We start from the raw sequence: 26957 nt of genomic DNA on the forward strand, positions 1-26957 counted from the left end.
ACCTTGAAGATTCCCCAAAATTCATTATATGAAACTTTTGATGTTGACTAGATTCATTGAAGACCATGAACCACACACCAAAATCAGAATCCAAGATGTAACTGTTTAGTGTTCACTCCCAAAGTAAAATAATTGAAGGTCAGTTTTAAGTGTGTTGTGGAAGCAACCTTTAACATTTCTAGAACACTCTAAAAGCCTTGTTGACATAGCTATGTCCTTGTTGACATAGCTGAATTTAAATGGTATTTTTCCTTGTATCTATCTTACCTCCAAAGTAAGGAAAAATACTTGCGTTTTTGCTTTTAAATTACCGCATGCACTTTCTGGAATCCAAGTAACCATAAAACTCAGCACTTTGAGGTTGAAGTTTTTGGTTGGGTGTGTATGTTTGTATGTGAACACATCACATATATTCTGTTCAACTTTTATGGAAAAGGCCTGGGTCAAGTAAGCTGATATGAGAGATTTAGTGAAGAAAATAATTCCCAATATATTGTGTCATACCAAGTCTTTGGTTTTATGACTATTACTATTTATGACAGTAACTCATATTACACAGAAGATTCCCTTTAAAAAATATATTCAGAATAGTTTTGGTGTTACATTTTAGTTTGTTTTGATTCTTCAAAAATTAGTTATGTTTTTCCAGCAATATTTATGTTAACTCTTACCAAAGCAAAATACTGTATTCCCAAGTATTCCTTTTTTTTCTCCTCCCTCCTAAATCTAAGAAAAAATATAATTTCAGGCATGGAGAATGAATTGTGTGCCACTCTCCACTTAAGTATAAGAGCATACACAACAAATTTAAAGACACTGGAAATGCCCTTAGAATTGGTTTTAGAAGTCAGATTTAACATTAACCAGTTTTTCAGTGTTTTTGTTGAAACCTGAAACTTCTCTTTATAGGAAATAAAAATTGAAAGAGAAAATGGTATTGCAGGAGTACAGATTGAAAATTTTAACATCTTGTAAAAAGGCATGATGTATCACAAATTTTGGATAAATTTGTTGAAATTAAGATTTGAAGTAAGGTAAAATAAATCAGTACTCCCTTTTATTCCTTTCAGGAGATAGGTATGTGGCTCACTACTTTTATGTTCTTTTTCTCTCTTGCTACAACAAAACTGCAAACCATTCTAACTTTCTTTTCAGCTCTCACTTCAGGCACTAGTCATAAGATAGTGTAACGTAGCTCTTACTTGTTTTGTGTGCTGTGGCCCGATTCAGGTTTCATACCCATTCCTCACCCAACCGCAGAGTCCAGGAAGACGGAATAAGCTGGCCAAGGCTCGGTGACATCTCTATTCCTGAAGCTAGGGTACATTTAGGTCAGCCCCCCTCAAGGTATGTGAACTGTGAGCAAGGACTATTTTCCCCCAAATCAATGTTTTTACCAGAAAATTGGAGATACGTACCAACTGGGCAGGCAAAAACGTGTCTCATTTTCTGTTTAAGAAAGGCCAGTAGAGATGTTCCTCAGTGTAAGACGGTGTTGCGTCCTGATGAACCCATCATACATGAAAAATATCGTAAGTCGAAAATGCATTTAAGACACTTCACCTATTCGACACCATAGCTTAGCGTAGCCTTCCTTAAATGCTCTCAGAACACAATATCCAAAGCAGGCTGGCAACACAGTGCACCAGTGTCAGTTGTGATCGCGGGGCTGCCTGGGAGCCGCTGCCCAGTGTCGGGAGACAGCTTCCTACTGCATATCTCCAGCCCAGGAGAAGGTCAAAATTCAAAATTTGAAGAATGGTTTCTACGGAGTGCACATTGCTTGCACATTGCTTTCACACCGCGGTAAAGTTGGAAAAATCATGAATTGAATCATTAAGTTGGGGACCACCTGTTTAGAAAAATACACTTTCGTGGCTGATTTTTTTTTTTTCCCATTTAAATAAGGCTTCCACAAGTGAGTTTCCTTTTTAACTGGAAAGGTGATGAAATTTGATTTTCTTTGGAAAGATGTTAAAGTTTTCAAGTACTGTTAGCGGTTTTGAGAACCATGGTTATTACAGATGTCTCTAGGGCAGCTTCAGGACACGCCTGTCATCTTGTATTCCCCATGACTTGGTGGCCCCTGGGGTATTATAATAGTGAGCTCTGAGGGTCACCATACTGGAATTAGTGACAAAGAATAAACCTTGTGTCTACCAGTGGGGGTACTTGGAGAATATTTCCTTTGATTTTTTTTTTTGAGTTGTCTTAATTTGATCCACATATTTTATATTACTTTAAATAATTGACTGCCGTAGGAGCAGTAGCAACTAATGCAGAAGGCATTTATTGAGGATTAGACACCAGTGGAGCATTTATACTGTACTACAGAGGTGGTTGTAGGGCGTGTGCTGAGTCTTCATGGAGGACATAATTTTAATTAGTAGTGGGGGTTTCTGGTGGGAGTGAGCATTTAAGGGAGAATTACTGTTTATATATTCTCAACTGGCATTGGCTTGGCATTCTGCAGTCAGTATGTAATTTTAATATTGTTAGAATGAAGTAAATTGATATTAGCTTTTTAAAAAAAATTAATAAACTTTATTTTTTAGGTTCACAGCAAAATAGAAGAGAATGTACAGAGTTCCCTTATCCCACCTTTCCCCCACACATGTACAACCAACATTAACTTTTTACCCCAAGTATTTATGAGAATATTGAGAAACACAAAGAATTATTTTCCATGCTTGCTTCTATAACACAAAGGTTATCTCTACTTTCAGAGCAGAAAGGGGAAAGTGTCCTGGAGTCAAGAAGCATTCTGTGACTTAACCCCAAGAATGAAAAGTTAGGCCCTTTTTTATGATCCTTTTCTCGCTGAACGTTGCTGTTATGGAAGACCATAGGAAGAATAGGGGTGTGATGTAACCTGGTCTGGAGCCCCCCCCCCCAACCCCACCCCCCGCTGGTCTACAGATAGCAAAGTGCAGATCAAATTGATTAATGATAGCCCGGAAGAGCCATTTGCTCTGGGGGCAAATGCTCTTTCCCATGGCTGCAGCCCTGGGTGCTGGCCTAGCTGCATCTAGATTGCTGTGTGGTAGAAGGGGCTGAACTGGAGTGACCTCTAATTCCCATCTGCCTCCAACACTCTGTGATTCCATGATTTAATGGAATATCTAGTGGACAGTGACATCAGATTCTACAGGGGCGCCGTGTGACGTACTGGGAAAAGCTCTGTGGGGTGTTGCCCCAGCTTAGTCACTACCCAGCTGAATGGCTTTTCTCGTCCATCTGTGTTTCAGCTATGGAAATGTTTGATTGGACTTCCCTGTTTCCCTCTTAGGAAAGTTTCTCGGATCTTTGTGATTTAAAGTAGCTAATTACTGTATGGTATTATTTGTCCCAGGAATACCTGCTTTTGTGAATAAATAACTTCAAAAGGGAGATCACTTGTGAGCAGACTCCTTTGTGCCTTTATATAGGAATATTCTTGCAATTACCATATCTGGAGCAGGGGTCTTTCTGCTATGCTGTTTGCTAGTAATAATTTAGGCACACCTGAAAGGCACAGGGACTCTTTCTGGATAGTACAGTTGTGTTTTTTGTTGTTGTTTTAGCACAATATAAATTTTAATAGAAGTGTGCTTTTCCATAATGTATGTAGCAAAAAGTTAAATTATTTATGTTTATATTTAAATTGTATTTGTGCAACTTAATTAAAGAGAAAGACTAGTGTCCTTTACTTCATAGAACAGAGTATTTTCCATTAAAAATTACGTAAATTACTAATGACTGACTTCCTTTTTTTATCAAATAACTTTGGACTAAGTTAAGTAAGGGATTTTCTGTATATTGTGAATTATTGCTGATGTGAAAGCAGGAACAATTTCTTACCTCAAAGGACCAGGCGGCCCTGAGGTTCCTCCAGTGGGTTTCATTCACAGAACCCCTCCCTGACAGTACAGGCTAATTCCTAAAGTGTGTAGGCCAGGGTTTACTTGGGCTAACCCACATAACGCATAGGCGAGATATCCACAGGGCTGGATTATCTTCATTTTATATTTTCCAGCTCAGTGCTCAGTGGCTTGATGGCGCTAATGAATCTTCCCAAAGTACCTGGCAGTTTCTTGTCGGCATTCCTGATGTATCTGCAGGCAAGCTTGTTTTCATACTCTTCCTGGAAGTGAAATTCCTTCTGCCTTAAACGTGCAGTTTCCCTAACTGAGAAGGTCAAAGGCACATTTATACAGTTAACAGGAATATAAAAGAGGCATTCAGTGCCTCCCTGCCAGGCCATCTGAGTGGACTAATACCTACTCATTTTCCACCTTTACTTAAGGAAACTGCAGAAATTCATGGTTGCACCATGGTTCCTGAAACAACAATCTATGGCAAATGAGCATTACAATAAAATATCCATATTATCAAATTAGCTAATGCACCTTGAAATTGGCAGGAGTAAAATGTGGTTTCTCAGACTGTCAGAATTAAACATATGTTAAAAACCACCTAAAGTAAAACAAAATCTACAGTGAAACACCATTTGAAACTAGCAAATCACTTAGCATCTAAATGCTGAGAATATGCCAGGCAAACTTCAGTATGTTCACAATGTACCTTTATTACATGCTTTTCTAACACTTAGTTTTAACTCTAGTGAGACTACTTGCATTTATTGAGCACTTACTATCTGCCAAGCCTTTTGTATTTATAATTCCCTCTAATAATTTAAGGCAACCTTTAGAGGTGTAGGGATTGTTATGCCTATTTTGCAGATGTGGAATGGAGACTCAGGATTTGGCCTGCGATTGCAGGGGAGTAAAGGGTGGATGCAGGGTTTGGCACTAAGGTCAGTATACTTTGCAGAACACCATGCTGTTAACTTTACTCTGCTGTTTATGAAACTGTGGTGAGAGGGGGGGAAAAAAAAAGAGCAAATTGCGTTACTTTCTCATTGGCCCACATTTCATGTTCTGTTTTCTGATGTGAACCCTGCCATTCAACCAGATCTGCCTCCTGCCCTTCTATTAGGTTGGTGCAAAAGTAATTGCGGTTTAAAAGGTGAAAAAGAATGGCCAAAACCGCAGTTACTTTTGTACCAACCTAATAGCGTGCTTCCTAGTATTGAACCATGGCCTGTCCTGCGCCTGTGCCTGTAACACCCTCCTCCGTCCTCTCCCCACATCGCCACCGGTGCTTGAGGTTCCAGCTTTGTTCGTTCCCTGCGTGAAGATACCCTAGTACGTTCTAACTATTTTTGAATTCTTTTCTTACCATTTTGACATTACACATTTGTCTATTATCAAGTAACGGGCGGCCGCCTGTGCGGTTACCCAAATAGATAGATGATCAGCTTCCGGAGAACAGCAACTCTTGTAATACTTGTTTCAGTGTTAGTACATAGTAGGTCATTAATGATTTCTCAAACTGTATATTGTTTGCATCTCTGCTGTTGGCATATAGATAGGTGGTAGGTAGTTTTTAAAGTGTACTTCTCTAATTGGTAAATATTGAGTAATAAAGGGGAGAGGATTTCCAAATCTTTCATCTTGCTATTATAAGAGGTCTATGTCAAAAAATGAGTGCTTGAGTTTCCTGTCTTTGCCTGCTAGTGTTTTCTCACACCTTCCTGGGAAGTCCAAACAGGTGGACAAATCTGTAATGACTTAGTAGTAGTTACTTTGGTTTACTCTTGGATATCTAGGGACATTCACTTAAGACTTGTTTTGCCTTTATCACTATATTTAAGCTTTCTTAACTGAAAGGCTCTGGGTCATGAGGAAATGCAAAGTGACAAAGAGGTACTCAGATTTGCGTTTTCTTTTAAGAGATTTCCATTCACAGTATAGCTGACACTTGTAATTTCTGTGAAAGATTTGTGCCTGGTCAAAAATGTCTGTGAAATAGCTGTGGTTTAAACTTTAACTACAAAGACTGGCAGGGTGGGTGATTTTAATAAGTGTCTTTATTCATATCTTCTATTGTCACTAATAAAGTATGACTAAAGATAACAGTTTTGTTAAAAAGCATATGTATACATATACATATGTTTACATATACATATGTAATGTATATATGATAAGCATATGCTTGATGTAGATGTATATATGCTGTATATATGTACATGTACACACACACACACACAGTCACACTCACGTATGTGTGTATATATATGCATATATATCTCCCTATAGTTATCTTTGTCTATATGACTATATTTTATTTAAGCAAATGATTTGACTGCAGACCGGACTATCAGCTCATCATTTCTAGGAAAAACATCCTTTGGCCTGTGGTGGACCACAGTGACCAGAGCGCAGAATTCATTAGCCAAAGTTGCATAATTTCTAGTATGCATTTTTGGTGCTACATTATTGTGTAATGCACCTGATGCTACTATTGAGGGATGAAAAGAATACAGGGCATAGTGCGGTGGTGGGTCGGAGGACCTGATACACACACAGGACAGGGAAGGTTTTAGTTAAATCAGTGAGAATTCTTTTGGACTACAAATATGATCCATTACATAGACGTAAGATTAAGTGCATTTATAAACAACATTTAAGTTTTATTTGTAAACATACAGTATATAAATGACTGATTTGAGGAAAATAGAAGAATTGTATTTGTGTAAAGAAGTAGTTTTAAGATAAGAAAACTCTTAAGAAAAGCTGCATGATAAAGTGCAGATTGGAGTACATATTATTGGGAAAATGGCGGAAGCCAGTGGAAGGAAGAGTTAGGAAAAGAGTGGATATTAAGACTGTTATTTCTGACTTGGACTTGTTTTAGTTCTCAGAGGTCATGCTGACTCTTAGATTAGAAATGCAGCCTCTTTCAAAGTATAAACCTAGTTGAAAATTATAATTTAAAAATTTGCTTTCTTGGGTGCTCCATTTTGTTTTCTTCAGGTGTAAAAGCATGGGTATTCTATTTTCGGGAGGATGAGGGGAAAAAATTTATTGCTCTTTCTAGCAGTTTGGCTATTTTGTTGTTGTTTCTGGCCCTATAAATGAAGAGGCATCTGTACCATGCATTGTATGATGCCCAGCAATTTTTTTTTTCATTTGAATGTAATTGTTCCTTAGCAAATAATTGCAGTCCAGAATGACTTTTATTGAGCTTGATTGAATTAGGGTTATGTATGAAAATGAGTTAGTTAAAGCTTAATCTATTACCCAGAGAATTGATGAAAACATCAGAAAAGCAATCATTCATGGGAATTAAATATTCTTCCATGTAAGTAGGCAACATGGTTGCCTTGGAGTCTGTTCTGCACTGACGAGGTAGTTGTGACATCAGGGCGCAAAACACACAGTGTTGGCATAGAAGGGGATTTTGCCATGATGTGCCTCTGAATGTTATACTGGACATTAACACTAATTGGGAGTCGGCCTCATTGTAAGAAGTGGCATCTCACCCTTTTTACTATAATAAGCTTTTCAAAACATAGCACCCCGAGGGGCAATATGTAAACTGTGGCAGACAGCCAGTTGCTTTGGGATATTTCATTGGTTGCTTAGGCCAGATATTTAAGATGGGATTTTTTAGGTGTCAAGTCATATGCCCTGTTGTGGTAAGAGGCAAATGATAGATCTTTGATAGCCAGCTATTCCACCTGCTGTGATGAAGTTTCTCAGAGGGAATCCTGAGCTATGCCAGATCAGTCCTGGCTAGGTGGGCATCCTGTGGGGGGCGGCACGATGGGTGGGAAAGAGAGGCCTTATAAAGGGAAAAGGAACAGGTTCTGAGTGAGGCAGTGGGAGCTAAATCATGGGGAGTCAGGAAGCAAGGTGGCGTGTGAGAGAGTAAGGATTGAGAAGAAGCTAAAGGACCCAGAGAACACAGACAGGCAGGGGCGGCTCTGAGGAAAATCTGCCCTGGCTTTGGTCTAAGGGCACATTCAAACCCCCATGTTGCAGTGTTATGTTCACACTGAAGGCATTTCCCTTTGCCTTCCCACCTGTCCTTCTGACACCTCACAGAGCCATCCAAACACTTTGTGAAGTACTTGCAATTTAAATGCAGAACAGCTTATGCTGAAACTGCCTTTCTGAAGCTCCTCATGTAGGCATTTGTAATAGCCAGATAAAATCTGGAGTCTCTAAGTTTGGTTATCAAAGGGAGTCTGTCTCAGGCAGGGTCTTCAGCCTTGAAATTGATTCTGCTCTGTGGCTGATTCCCTGGCTTCTCTCTCTCTTTCCTAGTGAGTTAAATCCAACTCCTTGTTATCCTAAGACTTTTAAAACCCATATTGGCCGCAGCACAGCCAACCTCCATCCTTTCCCTCCCCACTCATCACAGGTGATAAATTACTGAACAGTAATCAAAATAAGGTATAGTTATGGTCCATTTTGGGGATATGTGTCTGATTGTAAAAAAAAAAAAATAATCTAAAAGGGTACCCGAAGGTCACTGACCGTTTATTTTTGATCTTAAAAGAGGTTCTGTAGATAGGACTTACTAGCATATTTAATTTTCTCAGCAGGTGCTCATTTCTTAAACTAAAAAGTAAACAAATCAACCAAAATAAGAATTACACCCGTACTGTGTCAAAATTAATGGTGGCAGTACAAATTTTGGCAGTACAAATTATATTGAATTTTTGGTTTATACCAATTTATTTACCTGATACTTAATAGTTATTTTTTTGCATCACAGTTTTTACTCATTTATTTTACAATATTTCTTTTAATGGTTCTTCTCAATAATGGCTTTTATGGATTTATATGAAGAAAAAGTATGCAAATAAATATATGATAGTGTGTGATTTTCTTACAACAGAAGTTTTAATAATGTTAGTTGCTTGTTTTATTATTAAGAATAGACTTTTACACCATTATTTAGTCAGTTGTTGGAATTGTACTATCCTTAGCAAAACCGTGGTCATTTAATTTGGAAGTATTTATATGTATCCTTTATAGTTTGCTTCAAAGATCTGGATTTATTCTTTCATCCGTAGCTTTCTTTTAAAAAATACGGATGAGTGAGTAGTATCTTGTGTGAAGCTACATGAGACAATTTAATATTTTATTCATTCTTTCCAGCTAATGTTTTCTTCAGTAGTGCTGGGTGACAACTGAATCATCTAAGTCTAGATAGGATTACTCAAATGAATCATTACACATTTTTGATAGTTAATTTGTAAGAGCCAGTTCTTCCATATCATACTGACATAGTGATCAGGGAAAAAACTTCAGACAAGCTATAAAATGACTGATAGTATTGATAAAGCTGTAAGCCAGTAGTGATGTCCTATTTCTAGAGTGTGTTAGAGCCTTCTGATCATAAAGAAATATACTGTGATAATCTAAAGGGGGTGGAGGGCAGGAAATTGTCTCTCACGTAGTAGTTGAATGTGAATTCAGATTTTCTCTATTTGTGCTTCCACCATACCCCGTGTTTTTATTTTTTTTTAAACTATCTTGCTTCACTCATTATGTTTAAAAATTTAAAAGATAAATTATAAGCTATTAATATCAGAACCATAGCTTGTCTGGTTGAGTTGGGCCAGTCATTTAAAAATAACTTGAATGTAGTCAGGATGCCAATTAAGTCATGTTTTTCCAAGGGATTTGCCTGTAATTCTATACCCAATTTTAGCCAAAAAGCTGAGAAGTGATCACCTGTAATTCTTTAATTACAGTCTCTGTAACTTGAATCTCCCAATTTCCATTGAATAATTTTAGTGACTATCTTTTTGATAAATTAAAGTTGGCATAAACACTCTAGGCCACTTTCTCTAAATAGTGTTAACATAGGAATTTTTAATAATTTGCCTGATTTTGATGGTTTGGCTGTTACCTCATTTTTGGGGGGATTTTAACTACTTTTGCTGTGGGTCTTTCACAGAATCCTGCTGCATCACAGAAGCTGGAAATTCTGATGTTCCATTGAAATCACAATGGATAGTCTTGACTTGACCGGTAAGAACAGCACTGCAGGTGCATCTTACTTACCTTGAAGCAGAGAAGCAGTCAAGGACTTTGTGCCATTAGAGCTGGTCTATGGTCTCAACTTTTTCCCATCTGATGGATTCACCTTCCATATTGATCAGGGAAATGTGATAATTAGGTATTTTTTTTCTTGACAATTTTATTATAATTTTTTTAAGTGACACTTTAATCTCCATCAAGTAAGTTAAATTTTCCTTTGAAGTCATGAATTTATAAAAATTAACTATTTCAAAATTTCTAATTTGTTTCTCCACAGTAATATACTGTTGGTGAATAGTCAGTTTATTCAAGTCCTGAATATCTATAATTAAATAAATATTAAATTGGTCATTCCCCCAAAACTATTTATTTATGTTTTTTACTGCCGTGGCTTTAATTGAAAAATGAATCAGTATCAGAGCATCATGGAGGGTATTATTTTACCTATTAAAATTAATAGAGGTGTGTATAACATCACCATGAGACTTGAATATGAAAACCACACAGTGAAGAAAAAGTTGAAATTGTAAAATATATACATGTGACAAATTATATCAAACTCTGGAACTTGTAGCTGCTGCATCTGTTGTCTCATACATTAAGTTATTTTCAAAGTTGTTTCTTTAGGAAAAACTTTTTAATGGTTTAAAATATGCCAATAATATATCAAGTTTAATTTTAGTAATGGTTACTTAAATGCATTGAGTTTCCTGAATCTGAGAATAAAATGTGATTGCTCTCCTGATGACTGAACGCCTTATTGTGAATTGGTGATTTATAAGACTGAGGAATTTGATGTCAATTAAAATGAACAAATATAGAAAATATGGTTCACTTGCAATTTTCAGGACATGAACTTATTCTTTAATTTTTTTAATTAATTGAAAATTAATCTTGTCTTTTCTGTCATTAGTATTTTTGTTAGCTTATTAAATCTGTCTATAATATCTGTGCCTACTTGTTTTAGTGAGTATATGACTGAATGTTGCTTTTATGATGTGAGCATAAATATAAACCTCTGAACCATTCTTCTGAATGTCATTGTTTAGGATTATACACATAGTAAAAATGTATATAATTTAGCTTGAATGTGTATTTACTACGATGTTCAACACCCAACAAAGTCTTAATACCAGTGAGAACACTGGGGTTTATTTATAAGTTTTGCTCCTTTCTGTGCTATTTTTTAAGGCAAAATTAAATTAGAAAAACACATTCTAGATTTAAGAATATCAGTTAGCATACAGTTGATTATGGTTTTATTGGGTTAGCAGAGTAGACTGTAGAATATTTGAATATTGATCCTGAAGTTTCAAATATATTCTCCATTGCCAATCTGAAAAGAAGTTGAGCATAGTGAGGTTTAAAGAAAGTTAAATTTGTGGAAGTAGTCTCAATTTACTAAATACAAACACGTACATAGAAAGTAAAGCAGGACACTATCTGACCTATTCAGGAAACCAAATTGTTAATCAGCATTGGTATGACTGTCTTTACTTTTAACTAACCATCTGACAAGATCTATGATTTCTGAATGTTAATCAGATTATTTCAATAAAATGTGTTTTATTGACTACCAGCAGAAATTTACAGATCATGTTCATCTTAAATGCAGCATTAAGAAATAGAAAAGATGCTATACAAAACCAGGAGTAATTTAGGAAACAAATCCTGGAAAATATTTTGTGGCAAAAGATGCCAGGGTCCAGTTAATCGAGGATACATGCCATATCATTCAGCTTAGGCAAATTTATATAGTTCATTATCCAATGAGTCCCTGAATCTTAGTGGTTTCCAGCAGTAACAGTTTCTCACTCATGTTCATGTTCCTTATCAGTCTGCTGCCACTCTGCTCCAGGTCCTCTTCATTCCTGGACCAAAGCTGAAGGAGCAACCTCCTTGGGATGTACACATCTTGTGGCAAAAGGAGAAAGGAATAGGCGCTCTTAAAACCGATGCTTGGACGTGGCACATGTCACTACCTCTGTCTCCTTGGCCAAAGCATGTCACATGGCCAACTCTCATATCATGCGGTAGGAGTGATCTTTTAAGAGGGGTGTGTAGGAAAAGACTGATAAGAAGGCACAGTGCATATTTGCACTAAATATCTGCATAATTCCATTTATAGCTCTTCTAGACAGACAGAGTACAGGTAGTATATTAAGCTTCCAAGAAGTCCTGTAGTAAATGTATCTGTTTAATATGTAAAATTATTTGACCAGGAGTCTTTTTGTTGTTCTATGGAACAGAGTTTAGCTATGATACCCTATCGGTGACAAGTTGTAAGGAATGAGGAACTGATACAATTCAAGAGTATCTTTTTGTATTATTATTTTTTCCAATTACAATTGACATTCAATATTGTATTAGTTTCAGGTGTACAGCATAGTGGTTAGACATTTATATAACTTGCAAAGTGATCCCTCTCCCCCGTAAGTCTGGAGCCACCTGAAACCATATATAGGTTATTATAATATTATTGACCACATTCCCTATGCTGTACTTTACATCCCCATGACTGTTTTGTAACTGCCAATTTGTACTTCTTTATCTTTTCACCTTTTTCACCCAGCTCCCCAACGCCACTCCCATCTGGCAACCCTCAGTTTGTTCTCTAAGTCTGTTTCTGTTTTGTTTCTGTTCTGTTCGTTTATTTTGCTTTTTGGATTCCACATATACGTGAAATCATATGGTATTTGTCTTTCTCTGTTTTATTTCACTTAACATAATACTACAAATGGAAAGATTTCATCTTTTTTATGGCTGAGTAATATTCCATTGTATATATGTACCACGTACATCTTATTTATCCAACTGCCTATTTATGGACACTTCGGTTGCTTCCTTATCTTGGCTATAATAAATAATGCTGCAATGAACATAGGGGTACATATATCTTTTTGAATTAGTGTTTTGGATTTCTTCAGATAAATACCTAGAAGTGGAATTGCTGGGTTATAAGGTAGTTTATTTTTAATTTTTTGAGGAACCACCATACTGATTTCCATAGTGGCTGCACCAATTTGCAATCCCACCAGCAGTGCACCAGGGTCCCCTTTTCTCCACATCCTCGCCAGCACTTGCTGTTTGTTGATTTATTGATGATGGCCTTTCTGACAGGTGTGAGGTGATATCTCATTGTGGTTTTAATTTGCATTTCTCTAATAATTAGTGAGGTTGAGCATTTTTTCATATGTCTATTGGTCATCTGTATGTCCTCTTTGGAGAAATGTCTACTCAGGACCTCTGCACATTTTTTAATTAGATTGTTTGGTTTGTTTTGGTGTTAAATGGTATGAGTTTTTAATATATTTTGGGTATTAACCTCTCATCGTATGTCTCATTGGCGAATATCTTCTCCCATTCAGTACGTTGTCTTTTCATTTTGTTGATGGTTTCCTTTGTTGTGCAGAAACTTTTTATGTAGTCTCATTTGTTTATTTTTATTTCTTTTGCCTGAGGAGATATATTCAAAAAAATATTACTAAGAGCAATGTCAAAGTGTTTACTGTGTTTGTTAGAATTTCTTGATGTTTTGAACATTAGCACTTTTCCCACCATGCAGTGAAGGTTTCTAGTATATATGATAGACTTACATTGTTGTTTTTGTAAGTAGTTTTAAACTGAATGAAAATAACTGCAGACTGGACCCTCTGCAGTTTGCATCGAGAATTAGAGAAGGGAAATAATAATACTTATAATAATTCTTTACCTATGTTTAATAGGTTACACAACTTTGACAAATACTATCTATTAATAATTTGATAAAGGGAGAGAATGAGAAAACGGGTTGCTTTCTCCCATAGTGATATAAAATATTACCAGATAATAGTAGCCAAATAACTCCACCTAAGATCAATTTCAAGAATCATTCTGGAGAGAGAGATTGCAGAAACTGTAGAGAGGTTAACAATTACATCAGGAGGTTTCTAAGGTACTCCGCCTGATGTCATATTCACTATACAGTGACATTCCTTTATGGCCTCCTAAGCCTTCTAGAAAATTGCTAGGCATATAGAACTCCCTAGCTGATATTGACTGGATTAATTCCACAGGTATTATAAAACATTGTTACCAGAGCTTTGTGGATTAAGAAGATTTAAAAATTAGAAGTATATAAAAAATGCTTTTCTTTGATAGCTTATAGTTCCTTAAGATTAGGGGAAGGAACGTTCTTAGACATCTGTGGATTCAGAGAAACTTACATATAAATTCTAGTTCTGGCAATTTTTAATTGAAAGAATTTGGGCAATTGTTTAAAATTTTGTTTTAAATTAGTTTCTCTAAAATTTTGCTTTCTCCTCTCAATATGGGATAATGATCTCTACTTGTGGGATTATGTTAATTAAATGAGGTAATTATGTCTGATGCCTGATACAGTGTCTGGTACATGGGAAGCACTCAATAAATGGTAATTAAAAAAAGAAAAATGTGATCAAAATTCAGGAATCTTGAATGCACTATAAAATATCTTTAAAACATCTGACAGAGTATGTATGTCTAAAATGTGTTTGCATTTTTATAAACACACACACACACACACACACACACACACACTCCTCCAAGAGTTCAAAAAAAATTGGCCTGAATACATAAGAAGCTATACATTATTCTACAATTCTACTGAAAATTGAAAGTGGCTTTATGCTTATCACTAAAAGGATGAGTCCTGTAGAAATATTAGTCACCCTGTGATCGAATAATTCACTTCGTGCCACAGAAAATGTAGAAGTCCTAGGGACAGAGTGACTGCCAAATGTGGATATATGACCTTCACTCTGAATATTAATAAGGTCAGCATCAAAGAAATAAAATTTTATATAATCTTGAGGTGAGGTACAAGAACAGGAGACAGTGTCACTGAAATTTCTTCTCCATATACAGCAAATGCTATTTGGTTTCAAAAGAACCAGCATTTCTCTTTAAAGATTTTTTGTTAATATTTTCCAGTGAGAGTTAAGTTAGACTCTTTAGAGGGCTTTTCTATAGACATTGTCTCCTCGTACTGTTAGAATCAAGCATAGCATGGCGGTATCTCTTACGGCTCAAAGCTTTATGCTTTTTCTAAAATGACAATTCCACTTGTTTATTTTAGAATCACACATATATAAAAAATTATATTCTGGGTGAATTATTCTTCAAGTTGGTCCAATCTCTTCTCTTATAAATGGATCATCTTTGTAACTATTAGTTGCTCATTTAGCTGGACTATTGGTAGAGTAAAATTACCTTAAAAATGTTTTTAGAGATCATCTTAGTCTGTTTGGGCTGCCATAAGAAAATACCACAAACTGAGTGGCCTAAACATCACAGTTCTGGAGGCTACAAGTCTGTGATCAAGGTGTAGGCAAATGCTGTTTTTGGCAGGTGTTCTCACATGGTCTTTTGTCTGTGCATGAGAGAGCGTGCTCTAGTGTCTCTTCTTCTTCTAATAGGACACCTGTTCTGCCGTTTCCCCGAAAATAAGACCCAGCCAGACAATCATCTCTAATATATCTTTTGGAGCAAAAATTAATGTAAGACCCGGTATTATATTACATTATTTAAGACCCGAGTCTTATAGTAAAATAAGATCCTGGTCTTATATTAATTTTTGCTCCAAAAGACACATTACAGCTGATTGTCCGGCTAGGTCTTATTTTCGGGAAAACATGATATCAGATAATGGCCCCACCCTAATGACCTTACTTAAGTTTTACCTACTTATAGAGTCTATTTCCAAATATATTCACATTGTGGTTTGGGGCTTTGACTATGAATTTGAGGGCAACCAGTTCAGCCCATAACAGTTTTCTGTACCAAAGAGTGAAGTGAAAGTTAAAATACGCTCTATAATTATTCAGTCTATAAACAAGAAAACCTGGTTTATTATAGTCCTCTAAGATTCTAAAAATATCTTTGGGTCTTTGAGGTGGGAGATTTGAAATTACTGAATTCATATTTCTTCCACTTTGAAGTCACTATACATGACAATGAGTTTCTTAGAAGGAAAAGAACAAGTCTAAAAACTTGAAAATCAGAGTGTTTTGTGTAATGGAGGGATCACATCATTGTAAAAATTCATTTCCATGTGTATTCATTGTGATCTAGGAACAGAATGTATTTGAAAATTAGGTTGAGGAATAAGGATTACTCTTGAGTTATATCTGTTTCTGTACTATAGTCAAGCCAATTCACATTTTTCAAGGCAGTATTCTTTTACTTTGTGAATCAATTGTGAGTCAAACAAAATGGTATATATTTTATATTTGGTAAACAGAAAGAAAAGGCTTTCTTTCTCCTGATAGCGGCTCTTAAGTCAGGTAATGGTTGTTTGGATTTCTCAGTAGTCTAAATGTAATCTATTGAATGTGTAGAACTCCTTTCTTTCTACTCTATAGTAGTATGTTTTTTCTGTTAGGTAAACCAGTTGATGGATGTTTGGGATTAGTGGTGAGTAAATAGTGCATTTACTTATTGGATATTGATGTAGACTCAACTCTTGGTTTTGTCTTTGAACATTTTTTTTAAAATGTGTGTGTGTCTTCTGTCTAGAATAATTTCAGTTTCTGGTGATTTGGTGCCTATCTAAAACAAAATATAATCAAAAGGAAATGAACTTTTGAGATTTAAACACTTTCGTGTAAAAATGTTTTTAAATTGATTTGTGAAATTTATCTCATCTTGTATGCTTATAGACTAAAGGATAAGATATTGAGCAGTGATCTAGTTTTGTGAGTGTCAGTTTAATTGGTTGAAATGTATCCTAACTTTTTCATCTACTCTTAATTTCAGTTTCCCCAAAAAGCTACATACAGAATGACTCAAACCTACAGCCTTGTATATAATACGCTTTAGTAGTGTATTTCTTTTCAACAGTAGGATCAATCTACTGATTGTGAAACTTTTACTAGTTAAGGACAGTATAAATAAATTCACGAATGACTTCGTGTTTTAGTATTTCTATGAAAGGTGGTGGATAAATTAAGTATTTTTATGTTGAAGTCTGTATTCCCTTTGATCTATATTATAGAGAAGTGTGTTTCCCCAGGAAAGTAAATGAATCTAATGGGGCAAAGTTTCTCATAACAATTCTCTCAGAATTTTCATGCATTTTAGTGTAAAATATGTACTGCATTTACCGGATATTCTGTATATACACGTATTGTATGTATGAGTGCACGCATGTAGTTTTTTCATATAACTTCTTCAAGAAGCTAAGGGACTTAAGTTTACTCTAGAGAATATGTTCTTCATGGGTGTATCTCCAAAACCTAGAATCAGTATCTGGCACGTGGAAGTTGCTCAGTAAACGTTTGGTAAATTAGTATTACAGGAGTTCACATTTCATTAATCCTGCATTCAATTGAATTTGGTGTTAATAAGAATCTCCTGGTCTACCTGGAAATAATTATTTTTCCTAGTCTGAATTCAGGGAGAGGAGTGTTCTTCAAAAATAAAAGTCTCTCTGTGCCTTTGAGTTTGCAATTAAGTCCTATAATCAATACATGTTAGCAGGTTTAAGAACTTAAAATGAGCAGCAAAACATTTCTGGGTACCTGTGGCTCATTTGTAGTGTCCGCGGAGTCAGTGAGGGTTTGTTAAGACCTGGAAGCCTTCTGCCAAGTGCTTCTCTACAGCCCATCAGCGGCTGTGAGTGCAGCACATGTGAAGGGGGTGAGCTTTAAGGCAGGCAAATTGCTTCAGGCTGGGCTTTTCAGAGATGCTGCAGCGTACCTGCATTCAGTTCATGTGTACCAGGAAACGCTGACCAAAGTATACTTTTAGGTGTTTTATTCTGGCGGGGTGGGGCAATTTTAAGATATTTCTGTATTCAAATTGATCTACAAAGATGATAGATAAGAATATTGTGTTTTGGTTTTATATTGACTTTCATAACTTAGTTTGCAATTGTTCTTCTGCCATGGTTATATTACTCTTCTTAAAAAGCAGATTAAATATGTAATTATTTCAGCGTTCCTTAATAGATCACTATAAGGCCTTTTATGACCAAGTGTCTCTTCGTGGCAGAAGTATTGCACTTGAGGGAATGTTTTAAGGTACGAAAACCATTACCAGAGGCACTTCCAGTGCACAGGTTCCTTGAGAGAGCCAGCCAGGTGGGGAGGAACTGGTTTCTAAACAAGGCTTCAATACTAAAGCGCTACCACTGATGTGATGAACCCTGCCCTGAGCATTTTCAGTAATGCCACACTAATTACAGTGAAGAATCACCAGATTAGACAGACGGTGAGACCTACAAAATCTGAGGTATCCATGTGCAGAGTCAGGGGACCACCCCATCCAGGCACCACCCCAGTGAACGTGGACATGAAATGCTGAACCATGCCTTCAGTATAGTTTTTGACTACCTACTATGTTTTCAGCATTATTAGAGTTACCACGTCATCAAATAGGTGCCTTATATTATAAAAGTTTGAAATGAGCAGCCACTGTCAATCCCCTTTTTAAATACCAAACCTCTCTCTATAGCATTCATTTTGTCCTGTTGTCTGGTGCAGCATACAGCTCATGTTTCAGTTCATTAGGTGAAGTGAACACTTAAAGAAATGATAAAGTTTTCTGGTTTGCAAGTTTAGTTTTTCCTGTTTAAATGATGGGTGTTGCCTTTATTATTCACTGAGACTTGCACCTTTTAGAGAACATCGATACATCTTTCTAATAAGCCTATTACAATATATCTTTTTAAGGGTAAAGGTGCACCTGTTTATGAGTTTTTACTTAATCATCAAAATCATAGAACTTTTAACTGATCATTTCTATTGTAATAAAGTATTTCATACATTAGCGTTTATAATGGGCCTGCAGGAAAATATTTTAGAACTTTTACTTTGAAGTGCTTATAAACACTTTTGTTCTTGCCTCTAGATTGTCAACTGCTTAATGCTCACGGTTGCTTCCTTGAGATTAATATGGGTAGGCAGGTTCCTTGTAGAAGACAGATTTAAGTGGATTACTTATTTTTTTTTTTTAAGATGTCGCTTGATCTCAGAAGCTTGGGCTGTGGCGTCAGATGATGGACTTAAGACAAGACAAAAATCTAACTTGGCTGTTTACTGTGATTGGGGCACGGGAAAGTTACTTAGCGTTATTGTGTAATGGGATGAATACCAGGCATGTGAGATTGTTATGAGGATTAAAAGGGCCGGAGGGTGAGATGCTAACCCAGCACGTAGCAGGGCTGTTAAGAAATGTGTTTGTTCTCAAAATGGACAGTAGGTCAAAAGTGGCATTTGACGTTTTTGCTGCTTACCTGTTCCTTGAAATTGAATTTGAAGCATGTTATTGCCTGCATTCACAAGGGAAACATCTGCCTTCTAGTTACACATCTTTGTTATAGGAAGTTAAATTGAATTGAATTGAATTCAGGATGGACTTGCTTTAAATCATTAGGACATAATAACATTTACTTTTTATATTGTTGGATATCTTAAAATATTTTCTACACAACATAAGTGATGGAAGTTTGATTTTAATTATACTTTCCCTAGTTAATTTTGCAAGTGTATTGAAGCCCAATCAAAGCTCAACTATATGAAAATATTAAGAAATAAGCCATCTGTCATTCATTCAGTGGATTATAGTTATTTTAGGAATGTTATTTCTTTATACTATTGGTATTAACAAAATTATCACACCAAACAAGTGAATTATTTAAGCGTAACAGTAAATTTTTATAATCTACATATTTTTCTTTGAAGACTGTAATTGTTTTAACAAAACAGGGAGCAGTAGTATGAATCCTTAATGAATTTTAAAGTATGAAGTCTATTTTTATAAAAAGTTTTTAAAAGTTCAACAGCTAATTTGGTCATGACCTTACTCTGCTAGTTTATTCATAAACTAGACAAGGAAAGCAAGATTTTCCTTCATTTTAGGTCAGTGGTTTAGCATTTTACAATTAATTGATCCAAGAAAAGGAAGTATTTTTCTACATCTGCAGAAAATGCTACCTCGGTGAAAGTATTATATTTCCTTTCTAATAGTTTTCATGCACTACAACTTGGTCATTTGTCCCTCGTATCAGTAACTTTTATTTGTTAATTTTGAGTATCTCTCTATAATATGTCTAAACTTCCTTTGGAGATAATTTAGTACCATCTACGAGAATACCTTTTTTCCTTGTAAAAGGTGCTCTGCAAGTTAGCGTGTATATTTTTGGTGTTTGTGGTTTTATAACAATTTTGCCTTTTCCTAGTTGAACATGTGAACATTCTAACCATAACAAGCATGGATTATACAGGCTTTAGTTGTATACTTTTTCAATTGTTAGCGTATATTGAACGTCTAAACCATTTTTGCCCACCTGTAAGAGTGTTTGCACTTTTTCTTCAGCTCTGTTGTATTTCTTTTTAGAACCTGAACTTCCTACAGTAATCTCACTGGAGAAAATGTTTTATTTAAAGATAAAATAATCTACTTTCTGTTCCTCTGTTTACTATGTGCTATGTGCAATGTATCAGACACTATCAGGGTCATGATATGACAATAGAAGGCAAAATCTAATTAGGCAGAGAAAGGAGAGATAGACAAATGTCAATTCGAATGTCTTTGAGAGTGCTGAGGAAGATCTTAAACACCAGGTAGGAATATCAAGGAACTCTCCACAGAGGGGGAAATACAGAAGTATGGAGAAGGCGAATAGCCCCTTTTTGCCACGTGGATGGGATATACTCATGTGTAACGCTAAAATGGGAAATTGGTAGAAAGCCAGATTTCAGACAGCCTTGAATGTCAGGGTGAGTTGAGTTTTTTCCTCATGAAGGCAGGTGAACCACTGAAAATTTTTGAGCAGACTATACAAATGGGATTGATTGGAAGGGAAAAGGAGTAGGCATTGGAAAGATTGATTTTGGAGGCGTTAGCTATGCTAGGTAAGAAGAAATTTGTTCTTCTAATAGAGTTTGAGAGTTGTAAATGGCACCACTATGAGAGACATTATGAAGGTCATACTCTGGATGTATCTCAAGATATTTGGATTGAGGTAGCCAACTCACAAAATCAAGTAAGTCTTTTCCCAACTCTCAGGACAAAAATTATTAGATACTCATTTTTAATAATTCCATCATTGAAGATTTTCTCAAATGCTTGACGCTTACTACTATTTAGCCTGTGTGTGTCTGTGTCTGTATTTAGTGATTATAAATCTAGCTTTCACTGTTTCCCAAAGAATACAGATCCTGTCCTGTCACGTGAACCAAATTATTAGGTTGGTACAAAAGTAATTGCGGTTTAAAAGGTTAAAAATAATTGCAAAACCGCAATTACTTTCGCACCAACCTAATACTAATCTATGGAACTTGGCAATAGACTGAACTTGGGTTGGGGGTGTGGAGGGGTTCGTAAGAGGGAGGAAAGCAGTGGTGGTTGTTGAAAAGGAAGTCAAAGATAGGGTACATTTAAATGTATGTGTTGAGATGACAACTACATCCAAAGTGGAGAGACAGTAACAGAAACTGATTTGTGGAAGTGGGAGGTGAAGTTTGGGATGGACTGGATTTGAGACACAAAGAGGACATCATTGTGATCATGTATAGGATGTAGTAAGGAATTTGAGATGAGTTTGGAAAAGAGGCAGGCAGCAGACAGGTATAACGAGAGGTAGAGCTGAAACTTTGAAAATGGTGAAAGTAGGAAATGTGGCTAAGACAGAACTTTTGAAAACACCTACCTGTTCTTTGTTAAGAGAAGTATAAAGGAAGGAAAAACAATCAGATCTGTGGTGAGAAAATCAATAGAGTATAGGACGGAAGAAGACTGGGAAGAGTTTTCAACAAAAATGTGAAAAATATAGAGACATCTAACTGCCTTGAAAAGGTGTTTGGGTTAGGTGATCCCAGGGTCCTTTGAAGAAAGCAGTGTTTGGATAGTGGTCAAAGCAGAAGCCGTGTTGTATAATGTTTCCAGTATTCCCACTTTCATTACCAAGTTTTTGGTTCTCTTTTAAGCTAAAACTATATGTTGAACCACTGTTTTCATGGAGTAATCTATAATGATCTACGAACCCAGTCCCTGGGAGCATAAAAGTCATCTTGTATAGTTTTAATATTCTTTTCTTTAAATATGTTGCCTTAGACTGTTTCAAATCAAAGCTTACCCAGGTGCTAATATTTCCCTCAAATGCACTGAAGTGGCCTTCTTTAAAATATTGTTAGCAAACATGTTTTCCAAATGTCTCAGCTGTAGGATTTATATTTATTATAATCGGTATTACAGAAGGATGATTAATGAATGCCCTGCTATTGCCAGCTCTTCTTTTACACTCAGTCAGTCAAATTTTAAATAAGGCTTATTGTCTTAATAAAGATCCTTTAGAAAGCTCGTTGGAGTCGTAGGGCCACCTGCATATGAAATTTCTAGGTTAGAATCAGATATGTAGTCACTTCTGTTTCCATGTACAGAGTGTAAGAGTGTATATGACTCCCCCTATGTAGTAATAATGATTATTATAACTGCAGTTTTCTTTACATTTTAAGTGCTAATATTTCTGTGTGTGTTTGTATTTTTTTTTTTTTTTGATCTTCACAATGATCCTTAGATGTACGTGTCAGTATTCCCATTTTATACATGAAAGAACTGAGGCTCAGAACATTCTAAATTTTCTGAGCTTCTTGGCTAATTAAAAACAGAGTCAGGATTCAAATACGCTCTTTCTGGTTTTCAAATACCATGTTCTTCACATGGTCCCTGCAGTTTTATAATGTACTTGAAATTTGAGCTTCAATGCCATGGTGACAACTGCCCACTCCAGTTTGGAAGCTCGATGCCTCATCACTTTTTATCTTTCTTCTCCAACTAGGGAAGAGTAGGTCACTCATTTGCTTAAATTTACTCCCATTTGTCATTGTTGACTGTCAGACACTTTTCTGTATATTCAATACTGTTAAATAGATATTTAATCTTCATATGAATTCTATGAAAGGTAGATGTATTTACCTAACATTTTATTATAAAACTTTTAAACATATAGCATTATGCATTCATATACTTACCACCTAGATTCAGTCACAAACATTTTGCTGTCCTTATTTTATTACATACCTATAATCCCTCCTCATTTCATTTTTTGATTCATTTGAAAGTAAATTATAGACGTCGCTACACTTGGCACTGCGTACTATAGCAAGTATATTATTGACTGGAGTTCAGTATTTACGTACATCAAAAGCTTTTTCTTTCGATATAAAATTTACATCTAGTATAATACACAGTCTTAAATGTATATGCTCTGAGTTTTGATAAATACATACACCTGTGTAACCCAAATACAATATTACTCTTGGTAGGTATCTCTTTTTAGTCCCCTTTTTGTAGATGAGGAAACTGAAGCATACAGAGGTTAATCTGCCTACGGTCACACTGTTACTAAGTGACAGCTGGAATTCAACCTATGGCTCTTTGGTTTCAGTGTTTGTGCTCCTAACCACACCACCCAATTGCTTATGGACTGTCCTGACATGTTCACGTGTCCTTTTACATTCGCGTGATCAAATGTGATGTTTAACACAAGTGTGTAGACACAGAATTAATACAGTTGGCATTAGTGAGAATAGAAATGCTGTTCTAGGAATGCATGGTTCCTCACAAGAGGTTGATGGCAAGAAAAACTAAGAGTGAAGGAAATTCCCTTGATTGAAATACTGGGGTGAATCTCTGTATAATAACTATGTCTTAACTGGCATCCTTGATTAATGTTTCCACATAGAAAGTGACAGTTTCCTAATGACGACACTGAGATTCAGGAAAGTTCTAAATTGCCACTTAAACAATTAAGGGTAAATGATGTTCATTATAATTTTTTTAAAGCGTATCTTGCTCTATTAGAATTAGTAGAAAATTGTTCATCTATGTGTGGTATATATAGTACTACTCACCTTGATACCTCAGTCTCCAAAATAATACAATTGGGGATTTATAGTTTTGAAATTTGTAAAGTTCTTAACAAAGAAACTGAATGGAATTATTTGACATAAAAATATGAGTGAGCATTAGAATAGATTATATTCAATTTTATTTCTGGTTTGCAATAGTTAAGTAGAAAATTCCTATGGAAAGAAATTGTGTCTCCTTCCTGCACTGTGTTCATACCACAAGCCATATCTTAAAAGATGACTAGTACTCTCTGTTTCACTACTCAAATGATGAAAAAGCAGCCGTCATATATATATATATATATATATATATATATATATATATATATATATATATATATCCTAAGGTTTGTTCAAAAAGCAATTAAAAAATAAGTGAGAGCATTTAGTTAGCACATCCTAGCCAATCACTAGAGGGCAGAGTAGCACTATAATTTAGGCCTTATTTGAAAATTGGTGGTTTGAAAATTGCTGAACCTGGGAAAATGTATGGATGCACACTTGAATAGAAATTTCTTTGTATTCGTATTATTTTGTCTTGCTGTGAAATCCAATAACATGCTTACACTTGTATCAAATGAGCTTTTCTGGAATTACATTCCTTGCTTCCAAAAGGGCATGATTATTTAGAAGAGTGTAAGTCTTTCTTAAGAGAAAATACTAATGCTTACAAAGCGTGGTACCTTAAATCATTTCTACTATACGTGTACTACCCTGAAATTGAATTGCAGTTGTAGACTTTAGGTGAAACATTATGAGAGAACAAGTTCGAGACAAATTTACTAGTATTTAGATCTAAGAGTTTATTGAAATGTGGAGCATTTTTTATCTCAGCTGAAATTTGTTGAATCACTGAGACTTTGAAATTATAAAGTTGTAAAAGCAATGAACTCTAGCTCCTTTTTTAAATGTAAAAATTCTGTCAAGTGGATATTCACTTCATTTGTTTAAAATGTTCTATCATTCGGATGATATATTTCTATTCCAATTTTTTTTTCCTGATAGATTTTTTAAATAAATGAAGCCCTGAGGTAAAGTATCCTAGTGAATAACCTGAATAGTTCAGTGTCTGAAGAGGTAGAAAATTTTATCTTGAATGTGTAGTTTGAATTTTATTAAAACGGTTTGGGTTTATATATGATTCATTTGTAATAGAGACAACATGGGATGTCAGAAAAGCACTGCATTTTGGAATCAGAAGATTTGGGGCCCAGTTATCATATACTTACCTGTGACCTTGGGCAAGTCACATTACCTCTCTGAAGTTAACAATTTTCCAAATTGGAGGGAGAACTGGACAAATATTTCCTTATTTATAGCTGAGTTGTTTTGAAGATTATGTTTGTTTCTGTGTGTATGTACTTGTATCTCCAAAGATGAGACCCTGTAAGATGACTTTTAATAAAGATGTAAGTTCAGAAAAACCTTAGAAATAACTTTAAAATGGTTGATTATATCACAAATTTAGTAACACGAGGGCACCTATTTCATGACTAAATAGTTACCCAAAATGTGGTTTCCTAACCCAAGTTCAGATTGCTGATTTCCTCCTTGTCTCTGAGTGTCTCTGGATGCTTAATCTCTATAACTCCTGACTCTTTTGCTCCTCTCATTCTTTATTCTGTTCTCTGTTTATTTCCATGTTCCCTCTCTTTGTGTTTCTCCTGACTGTCTTTGGTCTCTCTCTGTGTTTTTCTTGTCCCAGGCACCGTCTGGAAGACCCCAAGCCTCTAGCGGTACCTGGTATCATCTCCAGCATGTTTATAGGTGTGGAGGATTCACTGGGATATTGAGAAATACCAGAGGCGAATTGTTCCACTGTAGTAAGTCAATCAGCATTTATTAAGTGACTACTGTTTACAAAGCACAGTGGTACCTCAGGGGAAGAAGTTAGGGCATAGCTCAGAAAAAATAAACTCATAAACTCTTCTCAGTGGTTCTTGTAGGATGGTCACACGCACAAACAAAAACAACAAAGTAAAAAACTGACAAACAATTCTATCAATGAGTTGTGTTGTATGTGTGCTGAAGAGGCCCAGAGTTAATGGAGTAGAAAAAACCAGGTGACATTAATCAGGTTCCCTGTATGAGTTTAAAATTAGGTTTTGACATATGATTGGAAGAGATCAGGAAATAGAGTGGGGGTGAGTAATTTCTGTGGCACTTGACAAGTCTGTTGGCTTGCCTGAGTGAATCCCTCATGGGAGGGTAGTGAAATGAGAGTGCTGAGTTTCAGCCTACCAACAGCTAACTATCCTTGAACTTCCAGTTTTAGAGAAATTCAAGTTATGAAAAGAACTGCAGCCACGTTGAGACCTTCCATAAACATAATTGGTATCTGTTTTCAGTTTTCGAATTCATAGATTTCAAGGGTAAATGATGATTATGATGTAATAAAGAGATGTACAATGAAATAAAATGAATACAGACTATTACAATATGATGTATGGGTGCATTTCAATGCTAAAATGAATTCAAATAGTAAACTGTAGTATATCAAATCAGTTTTGTTTTGTGTTGGAAATTTATTTTTGTTGTTATATTTTAGGCAGTCCTTGCAGTTGTATCATGGTTTTCAGAGTTGGATATGGTTTGAATCCCACGTCTGCTAGCTGTGTCAGGTTGGGCAATCTACATAACAACACTGAATCTCATTTTCCTCATATGTAAACTAAGGATGAAAATATTTATCTTAGAGTTGTTGTGTGAAGTAGAGAGATATTTTAAGAAGTCCCCAGTGCATGCTAGGTACTTGTTACTTGAACATACTTAAAAAATACCTTTAAAATAATTTGTTAAATTCATTTCTGACAGCTTTTTAAAAAATATAAGTAACCCCCATAGTACTTAGAAAATGCTATGCATATACAGAGCATATTTATACCATGTGAAGAAGATGAAAAGAATAACATTAACATGAATAACTGAGTAACTAGCACTGGTAGCTTAGGAAATAGAACTATGCCTGGCCCAGATTCCATCACCTCTCTGTAACCTGCACCACAGTCCTGAAGGTTGAGTTAATTACTTCCTTGTTTTTCCTTATATTTTTTCACATATTTCTGTATCCCCTGCATTAAGTTTTGCATGTTTTTGACTTTTATGCAAATAATATAATGCTGTCTGTTTTCTTCTGCAACACCTCTTTTTGCTGTTCAACATCATGATTTTTTTTTCAAATTTACTTTTAATTATAGTCGACATA

At 35.6% G+C, this 26957-nt stretch overlaps 1 protein-coding gene across 17 annotated transcripts in view; it reads left to right on the forward strand.

Moving 5' to 3' along the window:
- The window catches only part of BBX (BBX high mobility group box domain containing), a 246690-nt gene that overhangs the window by 92986 nt on the left and 126747 nt on the right, over positions 1-26957 (forward strand). For 15 of the 17 annotated variants that reach the window (XM_033128729.1, XM_033128835.1, XM_033128852.1 and 12 more), the window contains one exon: positions 9799-9872. The gene's annotated coding sequence lies outside the window, so the exon portion shown is untranslated. Of the gene's footprint in view, positions 1-9798; positions 9873-25457; positions 25576-26957 lie in introns of all 17 variants that reach the window. The other 2 variants (XM_033128782.1, XM_033128765.1) reach the window with 1 other exon arrangement.

The sequence above is a fragment of the Rhinolophus ferrumequinum genome, chromosome 2, assembly GCF_004115265.2.
Source record: "Rhinolophus ferrumequinum isolate MPI-CBG mRhiFer1 chromosome 2, mRhiFer1_v1.p, whole genome shotgun sequence".
In the NCBI taxonomy this organism is placed as follows: Eukaryota; Metazoa; Chordata; class Mammalia; order Chiroptera; family Rhinolophidae; genus Rhinolophus; species Rhinolophus ferrumequinum.